Below are 19,395 nucleotides of genomic sequence, written 5' to 3' on the forward strand. Positions count from 1 at the left end.
ATCATATGGTCTTCCCCTTCAATTTCTTAAAATGGTGTGTCACATTGATTGATTTGCATATATTGAAGAATCCATGCTTTCCTGGGATAAACCCCACTTAATCATGGTGTATGATCCTTTTAACGTGCTGTTGGATTCTGTTTGCTAGTATTTTGTTGAGGATTTTTGCATCTATGTTCATCAGTGATATTGGCCTGCAGTTTTCTTTTTTTGTGACATCTTTGTCTGGTTTTGGTATCACGGTGATGGTGGTCTTGTAGAATGAGTTTGGCAGTGTTCCTCCCTCTGCTATATTTTGGAAACATTTGAGAAGGATAGGTGTTAACTCTTCTCTAAATGTTTGATAGAATTCACCTGTGAAGCCATCTGGTCCTGGGCTTTTGTTTTTTGGAAGAGTTTTAATCACAGTTTCAATTTCAGTGTTTCTGATCAGTCTGTTTATATTTTCTATTTCTTCCTGGTTCAGTTTCAGAAGGCTATGCTTTTCTAAGAATTTGTCCATTTCTTCCAGGTTGTCCACTTTATTGACATAGAGTTGCTTGTAGTCATCTCTCATGATCCTTTGTATTTCTGCATTGTCAGTTTTTACTTCTCCTTTTTCATTTCTAATTTTGTCAATTTGAGTCTTCTCCCTTTTTTTTTTTTTTTTTTTTTGTGGTATGTGGGCCTCTCATTGTTGTGGCCTCTCCCGTTGCGAAGCACAGGCTCCGGATGCGCAGGCTCAGCAGCCATGGCTCACGGGCCCAGCCGCTCTGCGGCATGTGGGATCTTCCCACACTGGGGCACGAACCCATGTCCCCTGCATCAGCAGGTGGACTCTCAACCACTGCACCACCAGGGAAGCCCCTTCTCCCTTTTTTTCTTGATGACTCTGGCTAATGGTATATCAATTTTGTTTATCTTCTCAAATAACCAGCTTTTAGTTTTATTGATCTTTGTTATCATTTCCTTCTTTTCTTTTTCATTTATTTCTGATCTGATCTTTATGATTTCTTTCTTTCTGCTAACTTTGGGGTTGTTTTTTTCTTCTTTCTCTAATTGCTTTAGGTATAGGGTTAGGTTGTTTATTTGATATGTTTCTTGTTTCTTAAGGTAGGGATGTGTTGCTATAAACTTCCCTCTTAGAACTGCTTTTGCTGAATCCCATAGTTTTCGGGTCATCGTCTTTTCATTGTCATTTGTTTCAAGGTAGTTTTTGATTTCCTGTTTGATTTCTTCAGTGATCTCCTGGTTATTTAGTATTGTATTGTTTAGCCTTCATGTGTTTGTATTTTTTACTGATTTTTTCCTGTAATTGATATCTAGTCTGATAGCATTGGGGTCAGAAAAGATACTTGATACGGGCCCCGGAGGAAGATGGCGGAAGAGTAAGACTCGGAGATCACCTTCCTCCCAACAGATACATCAGAAATACATCTACACGTGGAACAACTCCTACAGAACACCTACTGAACGCTGACAGAAGACCTCAGACCCCCCAAAAGGCAAGAAACTCCCCACATACTTGGGTAGGGCAAAAGAAAAAAAGAATAAACAGAGACAATAGGATAGGGACGGGACCTGCACCAGTGGGAGGGAGCCATGAAGGAGGGAAGGTTTCTACACACTACAAGCCCCTTCGCGGGCGGAGACTGCAGGTGGCGGAGGGGGAAAGCTTCGGAGTAGCAGAGGAGAGCACAGCAACAGCGGAGCGGAGGGCAAAGCGGAGAGATTCTGGCACAGAGGACCGGTGCCCTCAGGCACACACCACCCCGAGAGGCTTGTCTGCTCGGCCGCCAGGGCAGGCGGGGCTGGGAGCTGAGGCTCTGGTATTGGCATTCAGTCGGAGTGCAGGGAGAGGACTGGGGCTGGCGGCAGGAAGAGAGCCTGAAGGGGTTAGTGCACCACGGCTAGCCCGGAGGGAGTCCGGGGAAAGGGTCTGGAGCTGCCGAAGAGGCAAGAGACTTTTTTCCCTTTTGTTTCCTGGTGCACGAGGAGAGGGCATTAAGAGGGCTACTTGGGGAAGCGCCGGAGACAGGCGCGAGCAGCGGGTAAGGCGCGGACCTCGGAGACGGACGTGGGACGCTGGGGATGCCGCCGCCGCCGCCGCTGCCGCCACCGCAGGGCCTGTGTGCGAGCGCGGGACACTGTCCGCCCCGCCTTCTGGGGGGCCTGTGCACCCCACCACTGCCGGGGTCCCGGGACCCGGGGACGGCTTTCCCGGGAAAGCGCACGGAGCACCACGAGCTGCTGCAACGTCACGCCGACCTCTGCCAACGCAGGCCCGCCCCACACTGCGCGCCCCACCCTCCCCTCTGCCTGAGTGAGCCAGAGCCCCCGAATCAGCGGCTCCTTTAAACCCGTCCTGTCTGAGCGAAGAATGGACGCCTTCCGGCGACCTACACGCAGAGGAGGGACCAGGTCCAAGGCTGAGACCCGGGAGCTGTGAGAGCAGAGACAGGGAGATCTCTCTGTGCAGCCTCGGAGGCAGCGGATTAAACCTCCACGGTCCATTTGATGTGCCCTGCGTCTGTGGAGTGCATGAATGGACAGCGAAACATCCCAAATTGAGGAAGTGGACTTTGAGGACAAGATTTAAGACTTTCTCCCCTTTTCCTCTTTTTACAACGAATTATCCCAAATTAAGGAGGTGGACTTCGAGAGCAAGATTTCAGACTTCTCGCCCTTTTCCTCTTTTTACAACGAATTATCCCAAATTGAGGAGGTGGACTTGGAGAGCAAGATTTTTGATTTTTCCCCCTGCTCTCTTTTTGTGAATGTGTATGTGTAATCTTCTGTGTAAGATTCTCTCTGTATAGCTTTGCTTCCACCATATGTCCCAGGGTTCTATCGGTCCGTTTTTTTTTTTCAATAGTTACTTTTTAATTTTAATAACGCTACTATATTTCATACTTTATTCTATTTTACTTTACCTGCTCTTTCTTTTTTCCTACCTTCCCTTCCTCCCTCCCTCCCTCCGCTCCTCCTTTCCTTCTTTCTTTTTCTTTCCTCCCTCCCTCCCTCCCACCCTTCTTCTTTCACTTTCTTTTTCTTTCCTTCCTCCCTCCCTCCCTCCTGTCTTTCTTTCTTGCGTTCCTTCCTCCCTCCCCCCTCCCTTCTTCCATTCACTCTTCCTTTTGCTTTCATTCCTCCCTCCCTCCCTCCCTCCTTTCTTTCTTTCCTTCTTTCCATCCTTCCTCCCTCCCTCCTTCCTTTCTTTCTTTCTTCCATCTTTCCTTCCTTTCTTCCCTTCTTCCTTTCTTTCCCTCTCTCTTTCTTTCTTTTATTAATTCTTTCTTTCTACTTTTTCTCCCTGTTATTCTGAGCCAGGTGGATGAAAGGCACTTGGTGCTGCAGCCAGGAGTCAGTGCTGTGCCTCTGAAGTTGGGGAGCCAACTTCAGGACATGGGTCCACAAGAGACCTCCAGCTACACATAATATCAAGCAGCGAAAATCTACCAGAGATCTCCATCTCAACACCAGCACCCAGCTTCAGTCAACGACCAGCAAGCTACAGTGCTGGTCACCCTATGCCAAGCAACTAGCAAGGCAGGAACACAACCCCACCCATTAGCAGAGAGGCTACCTAAAAACATAATAAGGCCACAGGCACCCCAAAACACACCACCAGACGTGGACCTGTCCACCAGAAAGACAAGATCGAGCCTCAACCACCAGAACACAGGCATTATTCCCCCCACCAGGAAGCCTACACAACCTACTGAAACAACCTTAGCCACTGGGGACAGACACCAAAAACAACGGGAACTACGAATCTGCAGCCTGCAAAAAGGAGACCCCAAACACAGTAACATAAGCAAAATGAGAAGACAGAAAAACTCACAGCAGGTGAAGGAGCAAGATAAAAACCTACCAGACCTAACAAATGAAGAGGTAATAGGCAGTCTACCTGAAAAAGAATTCAGAATAATGATAGTAAAGCTGATCCAAGATTCTATTTCCAAGATCCATAATCTTGGAAATAGAATAGACAAAATGCAAGAAACAGTTAACAAGGACCTAGAAGAACTAAAGATGAATCAAGCATCGATTAAAAACACAATAAATGAAATGAAAAATACTCTAGATGGGATCAATAGCAGAATAACTGAGGCAGAAGAACGGATAAGTGAGGTGGAAGATAAAATAGTGGAAATAAGTGATGCAAAGCAAAATAAATAAAAAAGAATGAAAAGAACAGAGGACAGTCTCAGAGACCTCTGGGACAACATTAAACGCACCAACATTCGAATTATAGGGGTTCCAGAAGAAGAAGAGAAAAAGAAAGGGACTGAGAAAATATTTGAAGAGATTATAGTTGAAAACTTCCCTAATATGGGAAAGGAAATAGTTAATCAAGTCCAGGAGGCACAGAGAGTCCCATACAGAATAAATCCAAGGAGAAATACACCAAGACATATATTAATCAAACTGTCAAAAATTAAACACAAAGAAATCATATTAAAAGCAGCAAGGCAAAAACAACAAATAACACACAAGGGAATCCCCATCAGGTTAACAGCTGATCTCTCAGCAGAAACTCTACAAGCCAGAAGGGAGTGGCAGGACATAATTAAAGTGATGAAGGAGAGAAACCTGCAACCAAGATTACTCTACCCAACAAGGATCTCATTCAGATTTGATGGAGAAATTAAAACCTTTACAGACAAGCAAAAGCTGAGAGAGTTCAGCACCACCAAACCAGCTTTACAACAAATGCTAAAGGAACTTCTCTAGGCAAGAAACACAACCGAAGGAATGTACCTACAATAACGAACCCAAAGCAATTAAGGAAATGGGAATAGGAACATACATATCAATAATTACCTTAAATGTAAATGGACTAAATGCTCCCACCAAAAGACACAGAGTGGCTGAATGGATACAAAAACAAGACCCATATATATGCTGTCTACAAGAGACCCACTTCAGACCTAGAGACACATACAGATTGAAAGTAAGGGGATGGAAAAAGATATTCCATGCAAATGGAACTCAAAAGAAAGCTGGAGTAGCAATTCTTATATCAGACAAAATAGACTTTAAAATAAAGACTATTAGAAGAGACAAAGAAGGACACTACATAACGATAAAGGGATCGATCCAAGAAGAAGATATAACAATTGTAAATATTTATGCACCCAACATAGGAGCACCTCAATACATAAGGCAAATACTAACAGCCATAAAAGGGGAAATCGACAGTAACACAATCATAGTAGGGGACTTTAACACCCCACTTTCACCAATGGACAGATCATCCAAAATGAAAATAAATAAGGAAACACAAGCTTTAAATGATACATTAAACAAGATGGACTTAGTTGATATTTATAGGACATTCCATCCAAAAACAACAGAATACACATTTTTCTCAAGTGCTCATGGAACATTCTCCAGGATAGATCATATCTTGGGTCACAAATCAAGCCTTGGTAAATTTAAGAAAATTGAAATTGTATCAAGTATCTTTTCCGACCACAATGCTATGAGACTAGACATCAATTACAGGAAAAGATCTGTAAAAAATACAAACACATGGAGGCTAAACAATACACTACTCAATAACGAAGTGATCACTGAAGAAATCAAAGAGGAAATTAAAAAATACCTAGAAACAAATGACAATGGAGACACGACGACCCAAAACCTATGGGACGCAGCAAAAGCAGTTCTAAGGGGGAAGTTTATAGCAATACAATCCCACCTTAAGAAACAGGAAACATTTCGAGTAAACAACCTGACCCTGCACCTAAAGCAATTAGAGAAAGAAGAACAAAAAACCCCCAAAGTTAGCAGAAGGAAAGAAATCATAAAGATCAGATCAGAAATAAATGAAAAAGAAATGAAGGAAATGATAGCAAAGATCAACCAAACTAAAAGCTGGTTCTTTGAGAAGATAAACAAAATTGACAAACCATTAGCCAGACTCATCAAGAAAAAAAGGGAGAAGACTCAAATCAATAGAATTAGAAATGAAAAAGGAGAAGTAACAACTGACACTGCAGAAATACAAAAGATCATGAGAGATTACTACAAGCAACTCTATGCCAATAAAATGGACAACCTGGAAGAAATGGACAAATTCTTAGAAATGCACAACCTGCCAAGACTGACTCAGGAAGAAATAGAAAATATGAATAGACCAATCACAAGCACTGAAATTGAAACTGTGATTAAAAATCTTCCATCAAACAAAAGCCCAGGACCAGTTGGCTTCACAGGCGAATTCTATCAAACATTTAGAGAAGAGCTAACACCCATCCTTCTCAAACTCTTCCAAACAATATCAGAGGAAGGAAGACTTCCAAACTCATTCTACGAGGCCACCATCACCTTGATACCAAAACCAGGCAAGGATGTCACAAAGAAAGAAAACTACAGGCCAATATCACTGATGAACATAGATGCAAAAATCCTCAACAAAATACTAGCAAACAGAATCCAACAGCACATTAAAAGGATCATACACCATGATCAAGTGGGGTTTATTCCAGGAATGCAAGGATTCCTCAATATACGCAAATCAAACAATGTGATACACCATATTAACAAGTTGAAGGAGAAAAACCACATGATCATCTCAATAGATGCAGAGAAAGCTTTTGACAAAATTCAACACCCATTTATGATAAAAACCCTGCAGAAAGTAGGCATAGAGGGAACTTTCCTCAACATAATAAAGGCCATATATGACAAACCCACAGCCAACATTGTCCTCAATGGTGAAAAACTGAAACCATTTCCACTAAGATCAGGAACAAGACAAGGCTGCCCACTCTCACCACTCTTATTCAACCTAGTTTTGGAAGTTCTAGCCACAGCAATCAGAGAAGAAAAGGAAATAAAAGGAATCCAAATTGGAAAAGAAGAAGTAAAGCTGTCACTGTTTGCAGATGACATGATACTATACATAGAGAATCCTAAAGATGCTACTGAAAAACTACTAGAGCTAATCAATGAATTTGGTAAAGTAGCAGGATACAAAATTAATGTATAGAAATCTCTGGCATTCCTGTACACTAATGATGAAAAATCTGAAAATGAAATCAAGAAAACACTCCCATTTACCATTGCAACAAAAAGAATAAAATATCTAGGAATAAACCTACCTAAGGAGACAAAAGACCTGTATGCAGAAAATTATAAGAAACTGATGAAAGAAATTAAAGATGATAGAAATAGATTGAGAGGCATACCATGCTCCCGATTGGAAAAATCAATATTGTGAAAATGACTCTACTACCCAAAGCAATCTACAGATTCAATGCAATCCCTATCAAACTACCACTGGCATTTTTCACAGAACTAGAACAAAAAATTTCAAAATTTGTTTGGAAAAACAAAAGACCCCGAATAGCCAAAGCAATCTTGAGAACGAAAAACGGAGCTGGAGGAATCAGGCTCCCTGACTTCAGACTATACTACAAAGCTACAGTATTTAAGACAGTGTGGTACTGGCATAAAAACAGAAAGATAGATCAGTGGATCAGGATAGGAAGCCCAGAGATAAACCCACGCACATATAGCCATCTTATCTTTGATAAAGGAGGCAGGAATGTACAGTGGAGAAAGGACAGCCTCTTCAATAAGTGGTGCTGGGAAAACTGGACAGGGACATGTAAAAGTTTGAGATTAGATCATTCCCTAACACCATACACAAAAATAAGCTCAAAATGGATTAAAGACTTAAATGTAAGGCCAGAAACTATCAAACTCTTAGAGGAAAACATAGGTAGAACACTCTATGACATAAATCACAGCAAGATCCTTTTGGACCCACCTCCTAGAGAAATGGAAATAAAAACAAAGATAAACAAATGGGACCTAATGAAACTTCAAAGCTTTTGCACAGCAAAGGAAACCATAAACAAGACCAAAAGACAACCCTCAGAATGGGAGAAAATATTTGCAAATGAAGCAACTGACAAAGGATTAATCTCCAAAATTTATAAACAGCTCATGCAGCTCAATAGCAAAAAAACAAACAACCCAATCCAAAAATGGGCAGAAGACTTAAATAGGCATTTCTCCAAAGAAGATATACAGATTGCCAACAAACTCATGAAAGAATGCTCAACATCATTAATCATTAGAGAAATGCAAATCAAAACTACAATGAGATATCATCTCACACCAGTCAGAATGGCCATCATCAAGAAATCTGGAAACAATAAATGCTGGAGAGGGTGTGGAGAAAAGGGAACACTCTTGCACTGCTGGTGGGAATGTGAATTGGTACAGCCACTATGGAGAACAGTATGGAGGTTCCTTAAAAAACTACAAATAGAACTACCATATGACCCAGCAATCCCACTACTAGGCATATACCCTGAGAAAACCATAATTCAAAAAGAGACATGTACCAAAATGTTCATTGCAGCTCTATTCACAATAGCCCAGAGCTGGAAACAACCTAAGTGTCCATCATCGGATGAATGGATAAAGAAGATGTGGCACATATATACAATGGAATATTACTCAGCCATAAAAAGAAATGAAACTGAGCTATTTGTAATGAGGTGGATAGACCTAGAGTCTGTCATACAGAGTGAAGTAAGTCAGAAAGAGAAAGACATATACCGTATGCTGACACATATATACGGAATTTAAAAAAAATTGTCATGAAGAACCTAGGGGTAAAACAGGAATAAAGACACAGACCTACTTGAGAATGGACTTGAGGATATGGGGAGGGGGAAGGGTAAGCTGTGACAAAGTGAAAGAGAGGCATGGACATATATACACTACCAAACGTAAGGTAGATAGATAGTGGGAAGCAGCCGCAGAGCACAGGGAGGTCAGCTCGGTGCTTTGTGACCGCCTGGAGGGTTGGGATGGGGAGGTTGGGAGGGAGGGAGATGCATGAGGGAAGGGATGTGGGAACAGATGTATATGTATGACTGATTCACTTTGTTATAAAGCAGAAACTAATAAAAAAATAAAATAAATTGAAAAAAGGTAAAAAAAAAAAAAAAGATACTTGATACGATTTCAATTTTCTTAAATTTACCAAGGCTTGATTTGTGACCCAAAATATGGTCTGTCCTGGAGAATGTTCCATGAGCACTTGAGAAGAAATTGTATTCTTTTTTTTTGGTTGGAATGTCCTATATATATATCAGTTACATCCATCTTGTTTAATGCATCATTTAAAGCTCGTATTTCCTTATTTATTTTCATTTTGGATGATTTTTCCATCGGCAAAAGTGGGGTGTTAACGTCCCCAACTATTATATGTTACTGTCAATTTCCCCTTTTATGGCTGTTAGCATTTGCCTTATGTATTGAGGTACTCCTATGTTGGGTGCATAAATATTTACAAGTGTTATATCTTCTCCTTGGATTGATCCCTTGATCATTATGTAGTGTCCCTCTTTATCTTTTGTAATAGTCTTTATTTTAAAGTCTATTTTGTTCTGATATGAGAATTGCTACTCCAGCTTTCTTTTGATTTCTATTTGTGTGGAATATCTTTTTCCATCCCCTCACTTTCAGTCTGTATGTGTCCTTAGGTCTGAAGTGGGTCTCTTGTAGACAGCATATATATGGGTCTTGTTTTTGTATCCATTCAGCTAGTCTATGTCTTTTGGTGGGAGCATTTAATCCGTTTACCTTTAAGCTAGTTATTGATATGTATGTTCCTATTATCATTTTCTTAATTGTTTTGTGTTTGTTATTGTAGATCTTTTCCTTCTTTTGTGTTTCCTGCATAAAGAAGTTCCTTTAGCATTTATTGTAAAGCTGGTTTGGTGGTGCTGAATTCTTTTAGCTTTTGCTCTATGGGTAAAGGTTTTAATTTCTCCATCGTATATGAATGAGATCCTTGCTGGGTAGAGTAATCTTGGTTGTAGGTTTTTCCCTTTCATCACTTTAAATACGTCCTGCCACTCCCTTCTGGCTTGCAGAGTTTCTGCTGAAAGATCAGCTGTTAACCTTATGAATATTCCCTTGTATGTTATTTGTTGCTTTTCCCTTGCTGCTTTTAATATTTTTTCTTTGTATTTAATTTTTGATAGTTTGATTAATATGTGTCTTGGTGTGTTTCTCCTTGGATTTATCTTCTGTGAGACTCTCTGCACTTCCTGGACTTGATTAACTATTTCCTTTCCCATGTTAGCAAGTTTTCAACTATAATCTCTTCAAATATTTTCTCAGTCACTTTTTTTTTTCTCTTCTTGTTCTGGGAACGCTATAATTCGAATATTGGTGTGTTTAAAGTTGTCCCAGTTGTCTCTGATACTGTCCTCAATTCTTTTCATTCTTTTTTCTTTATTCTGCTCTGTGGTAGTTATTTCCACCATTTTATCTTCCAGGTCACTTATCCATTTTTCTGCTTCAGTTATTCTGCTATTGATTCCTTCTAGAGAATTTTTAATATCATTTATTGTGTTGTTCATCATTGTTTGCTCTTTAGTTCTTCTAAGTCCTTGTTAAACGTTTCTTTTATTTTCCCCATTCTATGTTCAAGATTTTGGATCATCTTTACTATCATTACTCTGAATTCTTTTCAGGTAGACTGCCTATTTCCTCTTCATTTGTTTGGTCTGGTTGGTTTTTACCTTGCTCCTTCATCTGCTGTGTATTTCTCTGTCTTCTCATTTTGCTTAACTTACTGTGTTTAGGGTCTCCTTTTCACAGGCTGCATGTTCGTAGTTCCCTTTGGTTTTGGAGTGTTCTCCCAGTGGATAAGGTTGGTTCAGTAGGTTGTGTAGGCTTCCTGGTGGAGGGGACTGTTCAGGTGGATGAGTCTGGATCTTGTTTTTCTGGTGGGCAGGACCACATCCAGTGGTGTGTTTTGGGGTGTCTGTTAACTTGTTATGGTTTCAGGCTATCTCTCTGATAATGGGTGGTGTTGTGTTCCTGTCTTGCTAGTTGTTTGACATAGGGTGTCCAGCACTGTTAATTGCTGGTCTTTGAATGGAGCTGGGTCTTAGCGTTGAGATGGAGATCTCTGGGAGAGCTTTTGCCATTTGATATTACATGGGGCTGAGAGGTCTTTGGTAGACCAATGTCATGAACTTGGCTCTCCCACCTCAGAGGCTCAGGCCTGACACCCGGCCAGAACACCAAGACCCTGTCAGCCACATTGCTCTGAAGAAAAGGGAGAAAGAAAGAAAGAAGGAGAGAGGGGGGAGGGAGGAAGGGAGGAAAGAAGGAAGGGAGAGAGAGAGAGAGGGAGGGAGGAAGGAAGGAGGAAATAAAATAAAGTTATTAAAATTTTTAAATGTTATTAAAAATCAAAAAATTTAAAAGTAATAAAAAAGAAGGAAAGAGAGCAGCCAAACCAAAAAACAAATCCACCAATGATAACAAGCACTAAAAACTATACTAAAAGAAAAAAAGAAAATAATGAACAATGGGCAGACAGAACCCTAAGACAATTGGCAAAAGCAAAGCTATTCAGACAAAATCACACAAAGAAACATACACATACACACTCACAAAAAGAGAAAGAGGAAAAAAATATATATATATATCAGTTATTTCAGAGATGCAGGGTACATCAAGTTGATTGCGGAGATTTAATCTGCTGCTCCTGGGCCTGTTGGGAGAGATTTCCCTTTCTCTTCTTTGTTTGCACAGCTCCTGGGGTTCAGCTTTGGATTTGGACCCACCTCTGAGTGTAGGTCACCTGAGGGTGTCTGTTCTTTGCTCAGACAGGATGACATTAAAGTAGCAGCTGATTAGAGGGCTCTGGCTCACTCAGGCCGGGGAGAGGGAGGGTTACAGAATGTAGGGCGAGACTCCGGCTGCAGAGGCCATTGTAATGTTGCAACAGCGTGAGGTGTGCCTTGTGTTCTTCCGGGGAAGTTGTCCCTGGATCACAGGATCCTGGCAGTGGTGGGATGCACAGGCTCTCGGGAGGGGAGGTGTGGCTAGTGACCTGTGCTTGCACACAGGCTTCTTGGTGGCTGCAGCAGCAGCCTTAGCATCTCATGCCCATCTCTGGTGTCCGTGCTGATAGTTGCGGCTCACCCCCATCCCTGGAGCTCATTTAGTAGGTGCTCTGAATGCCTTCTCCTCGCACACCCCGAAACAATGGTCTCTTGCCTCTTAGGCAGTTCAAGACTTTTTCCCGGACTCCCTCCCAGTTAGCCATGGCACACTGGCCCCCTTCAGGCTGTATTCAGGCAGCCAACCCCAGTCCTTTCCCTGGGGTCTGACCTCCAAAGCCAGAGCCTCAGATCCCAGCCCCCACCTGCCCCAGCGTGTGAGCAGACAATCCTCTCGGGCTGGTGAGTGCTGGTCGGCACTGATCCTCTGTGCGGGAATCTCTCTGCTTTGCCCTCCGCACCCTGTTGCTGTGCTCTCTTCTGTGGCTCTGAAGTTTCCCCCCTGCCCACCCCCCGTCTCCGCCAGTGAAGGAGTTTCCTAGTGTCTGGAAACCTTTCCTCCTTCACAGCTCCCTCCCAGAGGTGCAGGTCCTGTCCCTATTCTTTTGTCTCTGTTTTTCCTTTTTTCTTTTGCCCTATCCATGTACATGGGGAGTTTCTTGCCTTTTGGGAAGTCTGAGGTCTTCTGCCAGCGTTCAGTAGGTGTTCTGTAGGAGTTGTTCCACATGTAGATGTAGTTTTGATGTATTTGTGGGGAGGAAGGTGATCTCCACGTCTTACTCCTCTGCTATCTTGAAGGTGCACTCTAATTACAGCTTTTAACAAGCACTTTACATGTTGGTCTCCTTCACTATATTGAAGTTCGTGAGGCCAAGATCATGTTTTATGTTTATACTTTATTATTCTTTGTTTGTTTTCACAGGCTCTACTACAGGCTTTGTACAAGGTTGTTTCTTATTAAATATTGAATGAGTAAGTGAATAAGTAAATGTTCTACCCTAGGGCATTATGTGATGTTGACCCATTTTTTCACTCTTGGTAGAAGTAGATTTTGTTCTCTGAAGAGACTAGAATATTTGTGTGAGTCAGACAGGTCACAAATGATTGCCAGTAATAACATAAACCACAAAGAAAGTACCTGGTATGATTTAGAGGCAAATAGAGTTGTTAGATGGAAAAGGAGCAGGTGATTTATTTCAAATGGACATGTGTTTGTCTAGAGGGGAAACAGAACAGAACCTTACTTTTTTCTAATAGTAGCATCTAGAAACTTGTTTGGACACACTGGGCAGCAGTAAGTTGGCTAATAATTGTGTTATTCCTGATGCTAGTTTAGAAAGATAAATACATTTTGGGAATTCCAAGTTTCCTGTTACCCTGGCAACCACAGGTAGAGCACTACAGTGATGGGATTGACTCACTAAATCCTTTTCTAAATCCTCTCAAAGATTTAATGTTGTTAGCTTATCAAGTATATGTCTCAAACTCTTGCTCTTCTAAAAGACTTAGAAAAACCCTTTGATTGGGATCCAAAATGATTTCTCTATATCACTGATGAACTTTTATTAAGCCTGATCTTTTGAAAACTCATCAAACTAAAATTTGAGCTTCTTTTACAATGGCAATTGAAAATCTCCCCAGGAGATTTCAGCCAAAGGGAGGCTCACCTAACTTTAGTGTTTTTACTCAGTATTTACTGAATACTTTAAGCCAAATATGTCTGTTGTTGAATAATAAGCAAACAAACATAACAGGGCATTTAATTTTCTTCTGAACTTTGCCTATTTACTAATATCCAATTGACCCTTCTAAATTTTTCCTACTCTTCATGCTGTGTAGCCATTGAGCAAATGCATCAGCTTTTTCCTTAAAAGCATGCATTTTCAGTCCCACAATATGTTACCACATATTGATAAATAAAAGTAACAATGACCACAATATAATGACAGCACCAAATAACATTAATTATATATTTCCATGGAATCTTGCAGCCTAAAAAGAACTTCAGTATCACTCATCTTAAACTTTAGGACAACTGAAATGGATGTTACTATCTTCTTTGTATAGATGAGAAAAGTGAAACACAGAGAATCCAAGTGATTTTTCCCAAAATAATACAAGTAAGAAAGCTAGAATTTAATACCCCATTTGCTGAGACTTCTGTTGCATCAATTTAATTCTCCCATTCATGAAAACTAAGATTTTGTCTTGGTTGAGATGGCAGGTATATACAAGGAAGAGCAAAGAATGCTGGAAAAGTACCTGGGGATCAGATAATAAAAGTCTTGGAGTATTTTAAAGAGGTTGAATTCCATTCTGTAAATTTTAGGGAAACTTTGAAAGTCATTAAGCAGGAGAGGAATATGATTAATTTTATATTTTGGAATAGTACCTCTGGAGTTAATAATGAAAAGATATTTAAGTGGTGCAAGACAATAGAGAGAGAGGTCAGTTAGGATGTTATTCCTAATGAAGTGATCCATCTAACTCACAATTACTAAGTGAAATAAACACTTGGGACATGGGTAGAGTAGGAAGGTACCTACTAATGAGCCAGGCACTATGCTGGATGCTTTGGAAATACTATCTTTAACCCTCCAAAAAAAATCTCTATTATGCACTACTGTTTTTATGGCCTAGAGAAATTATATAATATATTCAATTTCTCACAGCCAGCAAATGGCATAACCAGGATTTTAAATTAGGGTTGGGGCTTCCCTGGTGGCGCAGTGGTTGAGAATCTGCCTGCCAATGCAGGGGATACGGGTTCGAGCCCTGCTCTGGGAAGATCCCACATGCCACGGAGCAACTGGACCCGTGAGCCACAATTACTGAGCCTGCGTGTCTGGAGCCTGTGCTCTGCAACAAGAGAGGCCGCGATAGTGAGAGGCCCGTGCACCACGATGAAGAGTGGCCCCTGCTTGCCAAAACTAGAGAAAGCCCTCACACAGAAACGAAGACCCAACACAGCCATAAATAAATAAATAAATAAATTTAAAAAATAAAATAAAATTAGGGTTTATCTGGTTCCAAATCTCTTAATTTTTCATCAACATAATTCAGGTGCAATGAGATGGCGAGGAAAATATAATCAGGCCCTATTTAGGAAACAAACATTTGATTGGGTTAGAATACTAGTGATTGAAGGAGGGAAGAGTCCAGAATACTTCCTAGTTTTATGGTTTGAATGCCTGGATGAATTATTATACCATTAAGAGAAATGAGAAATTGGTGATGAAAAGCAGATTTGGTGGAAAGATAAAAATCTTACTTGTGACTTCAAAACTGTTTTACATTAGGATCACCTGAGATGCTCTTAAAATCAGTTTTAACTGCCTGATTTTCACACTAAATGTAATCATGAGGACAAGGATCAATGTATCTGAATGTACAATTACATCTAACAGCTTAGTTCTTGGCATATAATAGGTATGTAAAAAATAAATAAAATTTCTGAATCAGAAAAAACTCTGAAGCCTATAATATTTGTCTTAGGTTGAATCAGTCACGGTTTGCCTAAGAAAACAGAAACCACACTAATTGTTTCAAGTAAGAAGGGATTTAACGTAGGGAGTTAGAGTCATACAACCTTTGGAAGTTCTAGAGGAATGAAGGCGTTAGAACAATTACTGGGTTTTTTTTTTTTCAGGGAAATTCAGAAGAGAAAGAATTGCAGAGAAGATGTTATCTCAACTCCCTGCAAAGTCTAGGTGGGGTATTTTAAGGACAGCTGGAACCTGCTAGCAAAATTCCACATTTGCCATCTCTCTAATCCATTTATTTGTCCATTGTTACTACTGGAAAACAATGGCTTCTTCTTTTCTTCCACCTTTCAAATATCAAATAAGTTCCCCAAGATTATCCAAGAAATGTAGTTTCTAGGCTTTTACCCAGTGTAGTAAAATGGAGAACTTTGAAAGGTGGTGTGATATGATCATCAAATGACATCTGGCAGATATGTCATGTGCTTTTCTCTCAGGCTCTTTTAAAGATACAAGGCACTACTATTTCTGCCTTGTTTCCCCTCCAATGTGCAAAATTTATAGGCTACCTTTCTTTTATGTTCTCCCTGCCTCACAAATACACATGTTTTCATGTACTTTTGTTCAATGTAAATATTTTATATAATATACTGATAGGATGATTCTTTCCATTTAATTCAGCTGTGTTTAATATCTTCTAGTGTGATTCCAAATCAGTGTTACTGTCACAGATTATGCTCTTTTAGAGAATGGGTATGACTGCTTTATTGTAATTTTGTTTATTTATATGACATTTGGATTGTTTACAGGTTTGACTATTATGAATAAATACCTGCTATGAGAATTCTTACACAAGTGTTTTGTTACACATGTAGTCATTTCTCTTGGATAAATATTTAGGAATAGAATTTCTGGGTCAGAGGGTAATTGTATGGGATTTTTTCCAAAATTATTGCACCATTTTATATTTACATCAGGATTATGTGAGATACCTGGGTGCTCCAGACCTTCACAGCTAGTTTCTTTTATATTTTAATCATTCTAATGTGTGAGTAGTGATATCAAGCTTCTTTTATGCACTTAATGGTTATTCACCTATGTTTCTTTTTGATGGGTGTTTCAAGAATTAAACTATTTTTAAAATTAGGTTAGTTTTCTTTTTAGTGATGTATGAATTCTTTATATAGTCTGGATACAAGTCCTTTGATACATAACACACACACACACACACACACACACACACACACACACACACACACACACACAGTGACTTGACTGTTGTATCCCAGTCTATAATTTGCCTACTCTTTTTCCTAATATTGCCTTTTTATGAGCAGACATTTTAATTTAAGTAAGTGTAATTTATAAGTTTTTTTTAATGGTGTCTTCTTTCTGTGCCCTATCTAAATTTGTCTCATGAAATATTCATGAAAATATCCTCTTATGTTTTCATCTAAAAAGTATATAGTTTTAGCTTCTATACTTAGGTTTATGAAGTAAAGCTTTAGTTTATATTTTCTCAGTAGTCTTATTGCTATCTGTTGAAAGGACTTTCCACATTGGATTACTTTGACAAATTTGTTCAAAAAAACAAATTGACCATATAAATATGGGTCTAATTCTATTTTATTCCTTTAATCGATTTGTCTATCTTTGTGACAGTATTAAACTGTCTTATTTACCATGGCTTTACAAAAAGTCTTGAAATTACAGAGACCAAGTATTCATTCTTTTTTTTTTTCTCTTTTCAAGGTTGTGTTTACTCTTCTAGGCCCTGTGAATTTCCATTTAAATTTAGACTTGCCTTATTAATTTCTATAAAAAACGCTGTTGTGGATTTGCTGGGGATTGTATTGAATCAATGACTCAATATGGGGAGAATTTATAGTTTACTGAAACATAAATTATCAAGTCTTTTGGTCCACGAACATGTTATCACTCTACATTTACATAGGTTTTTTATCATGTATCTCACAATGTTTAGTATATGTCAATGTAGAGGTTTTGCATTCTTTCAGAAAAATAAACCAAACCATACTTTTTGTTTTTGCTGTTATAATTGTTATCTTTAAAGATTTTATTTTACATTTGTTGTTAGTATAATTAAAATGATTTTTTGTATGTTGCCATTGGATCAGAGAAGCTTGCTAAAGTCACTTATTAGTTTTAGTATTTTTTCTTTGTAGATTCATTGGTATTTTTATGGACACCATCATGTTTTTCTATTTGAGTGTTTTATCTCTCCCTTTCCAATCTATAGGACTTTTAATTGTTTTTCTGGTTTTACTGCACTTCAATAAGAATCTGCAGTACAATGTTAAATAAAAAAGATGAGAAAGAATATTTTTCAGTTATTCCTGATCTTAGGAAGACTATATTTAATTATTAAGTGTTTTATCAGTTCTGATGTGAGCTTTATTGTGTTTTTTAATATCAGGTTGAAGAAAATTCTGTTCTTATTTTTCTGAGAGTTTTTAAATATGAGTGTGTATTGAATTATATCAAATGCTATTTTTCTGCATCTATTGAGATAATTGTATAGATTTCCATTTATTCTTTTAATATGGTAAGTTACACAGATTCTTCAATGTTAAACTAACTTTGCTTCCTTAGACACATATATTTGACTTTCATGTTATTTGATTGAATATGTTAATATTTTGTTAAGTATTTTTCCATGTATGTTCATGAGGGATATTATCTCTAATTTGCTTTCTTTATAAATTTCTTTCCTGTTTGTGGTATGAGGGTCTTTTGCCTTATTAAAACATTGGAACACATTACTTTTGCCTCTGTTTCCTGATTGGTATTATTTCTTTCTAAAATGTGTGATATAATTCACCAGTAAAGTCATCTGAACCTCAGCTTTTCTTGGGGAGAAGGTTTTGGCTAATAAATATTACTTATATATTATATATTGAGCTATTCATATTTAGGTTTCCTTGAATCACCTGTGTTAATTTGAGTCTTTCAAGTAACTTTTTAATATTTCAACTAAGTTGTTAAATATATTAGCATGTCATTTTTCTTAATATTTTCTTATTATACTTTGAAAACAATTCTAGGCACTAGAAGTGGTTCCCCTCTTTCAATCCTAATATTGGTGATCTCTCTCTCTCTCTCTCTCTCCCTCTTTCCTCTCCCTCTCTCTCAATCTGACCAGTATAAGTAGGGATTTATCAATTTTGTTGACTTTTCATTAAAGAATCACTCAGATAATAAAATCAATAAGCTTCTAGCCCAGCTGCCTAAGAAAATAAAGAGAAAAAACAAAAATTACTAATATCAGAAATGAAAAAGGTATCACTAAAGATCCCATTAAAAGGATAATAAAAGAATACTTTGAACAACTCTATGCCCCAACATTTGATAACCTATATGACATGGACCAATTCCTCCATAGACACAATCTGCCAGAATTCACACAAGAAGAAATAGATGACACAGATAGACTGAATATATATTGAATCAATAATTAATAACCTTTCAAAATAGAAAGCACCAGGCTCTGATGGTTTCTCTGGTGAATTGTACCAAACATTTAAGAACTAAATTATACCAATTCTCTACAATATATTTTAGAAGATAGAAGCAGAGGGAATATTTCCTAATTCATTCTCTGAGACCAGCATTGCCCTAATACCAAAACCAGTTACCAAAAAAGAAAACTATAGACCAATATCTCTAATGAAGATAGATGCAAAAATTCTCAACCAAGTATTAGCAAATCAAATTCAAAAAAAAGCATAAAAAAATTATACACCATGACCAAATGAAATTTACCCCAGGTATGCACGGCCAATTCAACACTGTAAAATCAGTTGATGTAATTTATTACATCAACAGACTAAAAAAGAAAGGTCACATGACCATATCAATAGATGCAGAAAAAGCATTTAACAAAATTCAACACCCATTCATGATAAAAGCTCTCAGTAAAGGAGTAGAGGGAAACTTCTTCAACTTGATAAAGACTATCTACAAAATACTTACAGCTAACATAATACTTTATTGTGAGAGAATGAAGGCTTTCTCACCAGGATCAGGTACAAAGCAAATATTTCCCCTCTCACAACTTTTGTTTCAACATCAAACTG

This window comes from Mesoplodon densirostris, chromosome 2, assembly GCF_025265405.1.
Source record: "Mesoplodon densirostris isolate mMesDen1 chromosome 2, mMesDen1 primary haplotype, whole genome shotgun sequence".
Classification (NCBI taxonomy): Eukaryota; Metazoa; Chordata; class Mammalia; order Artiodactyla; family Ziphiidae; genus Mesoplodon; species Mesoplodon densirostris.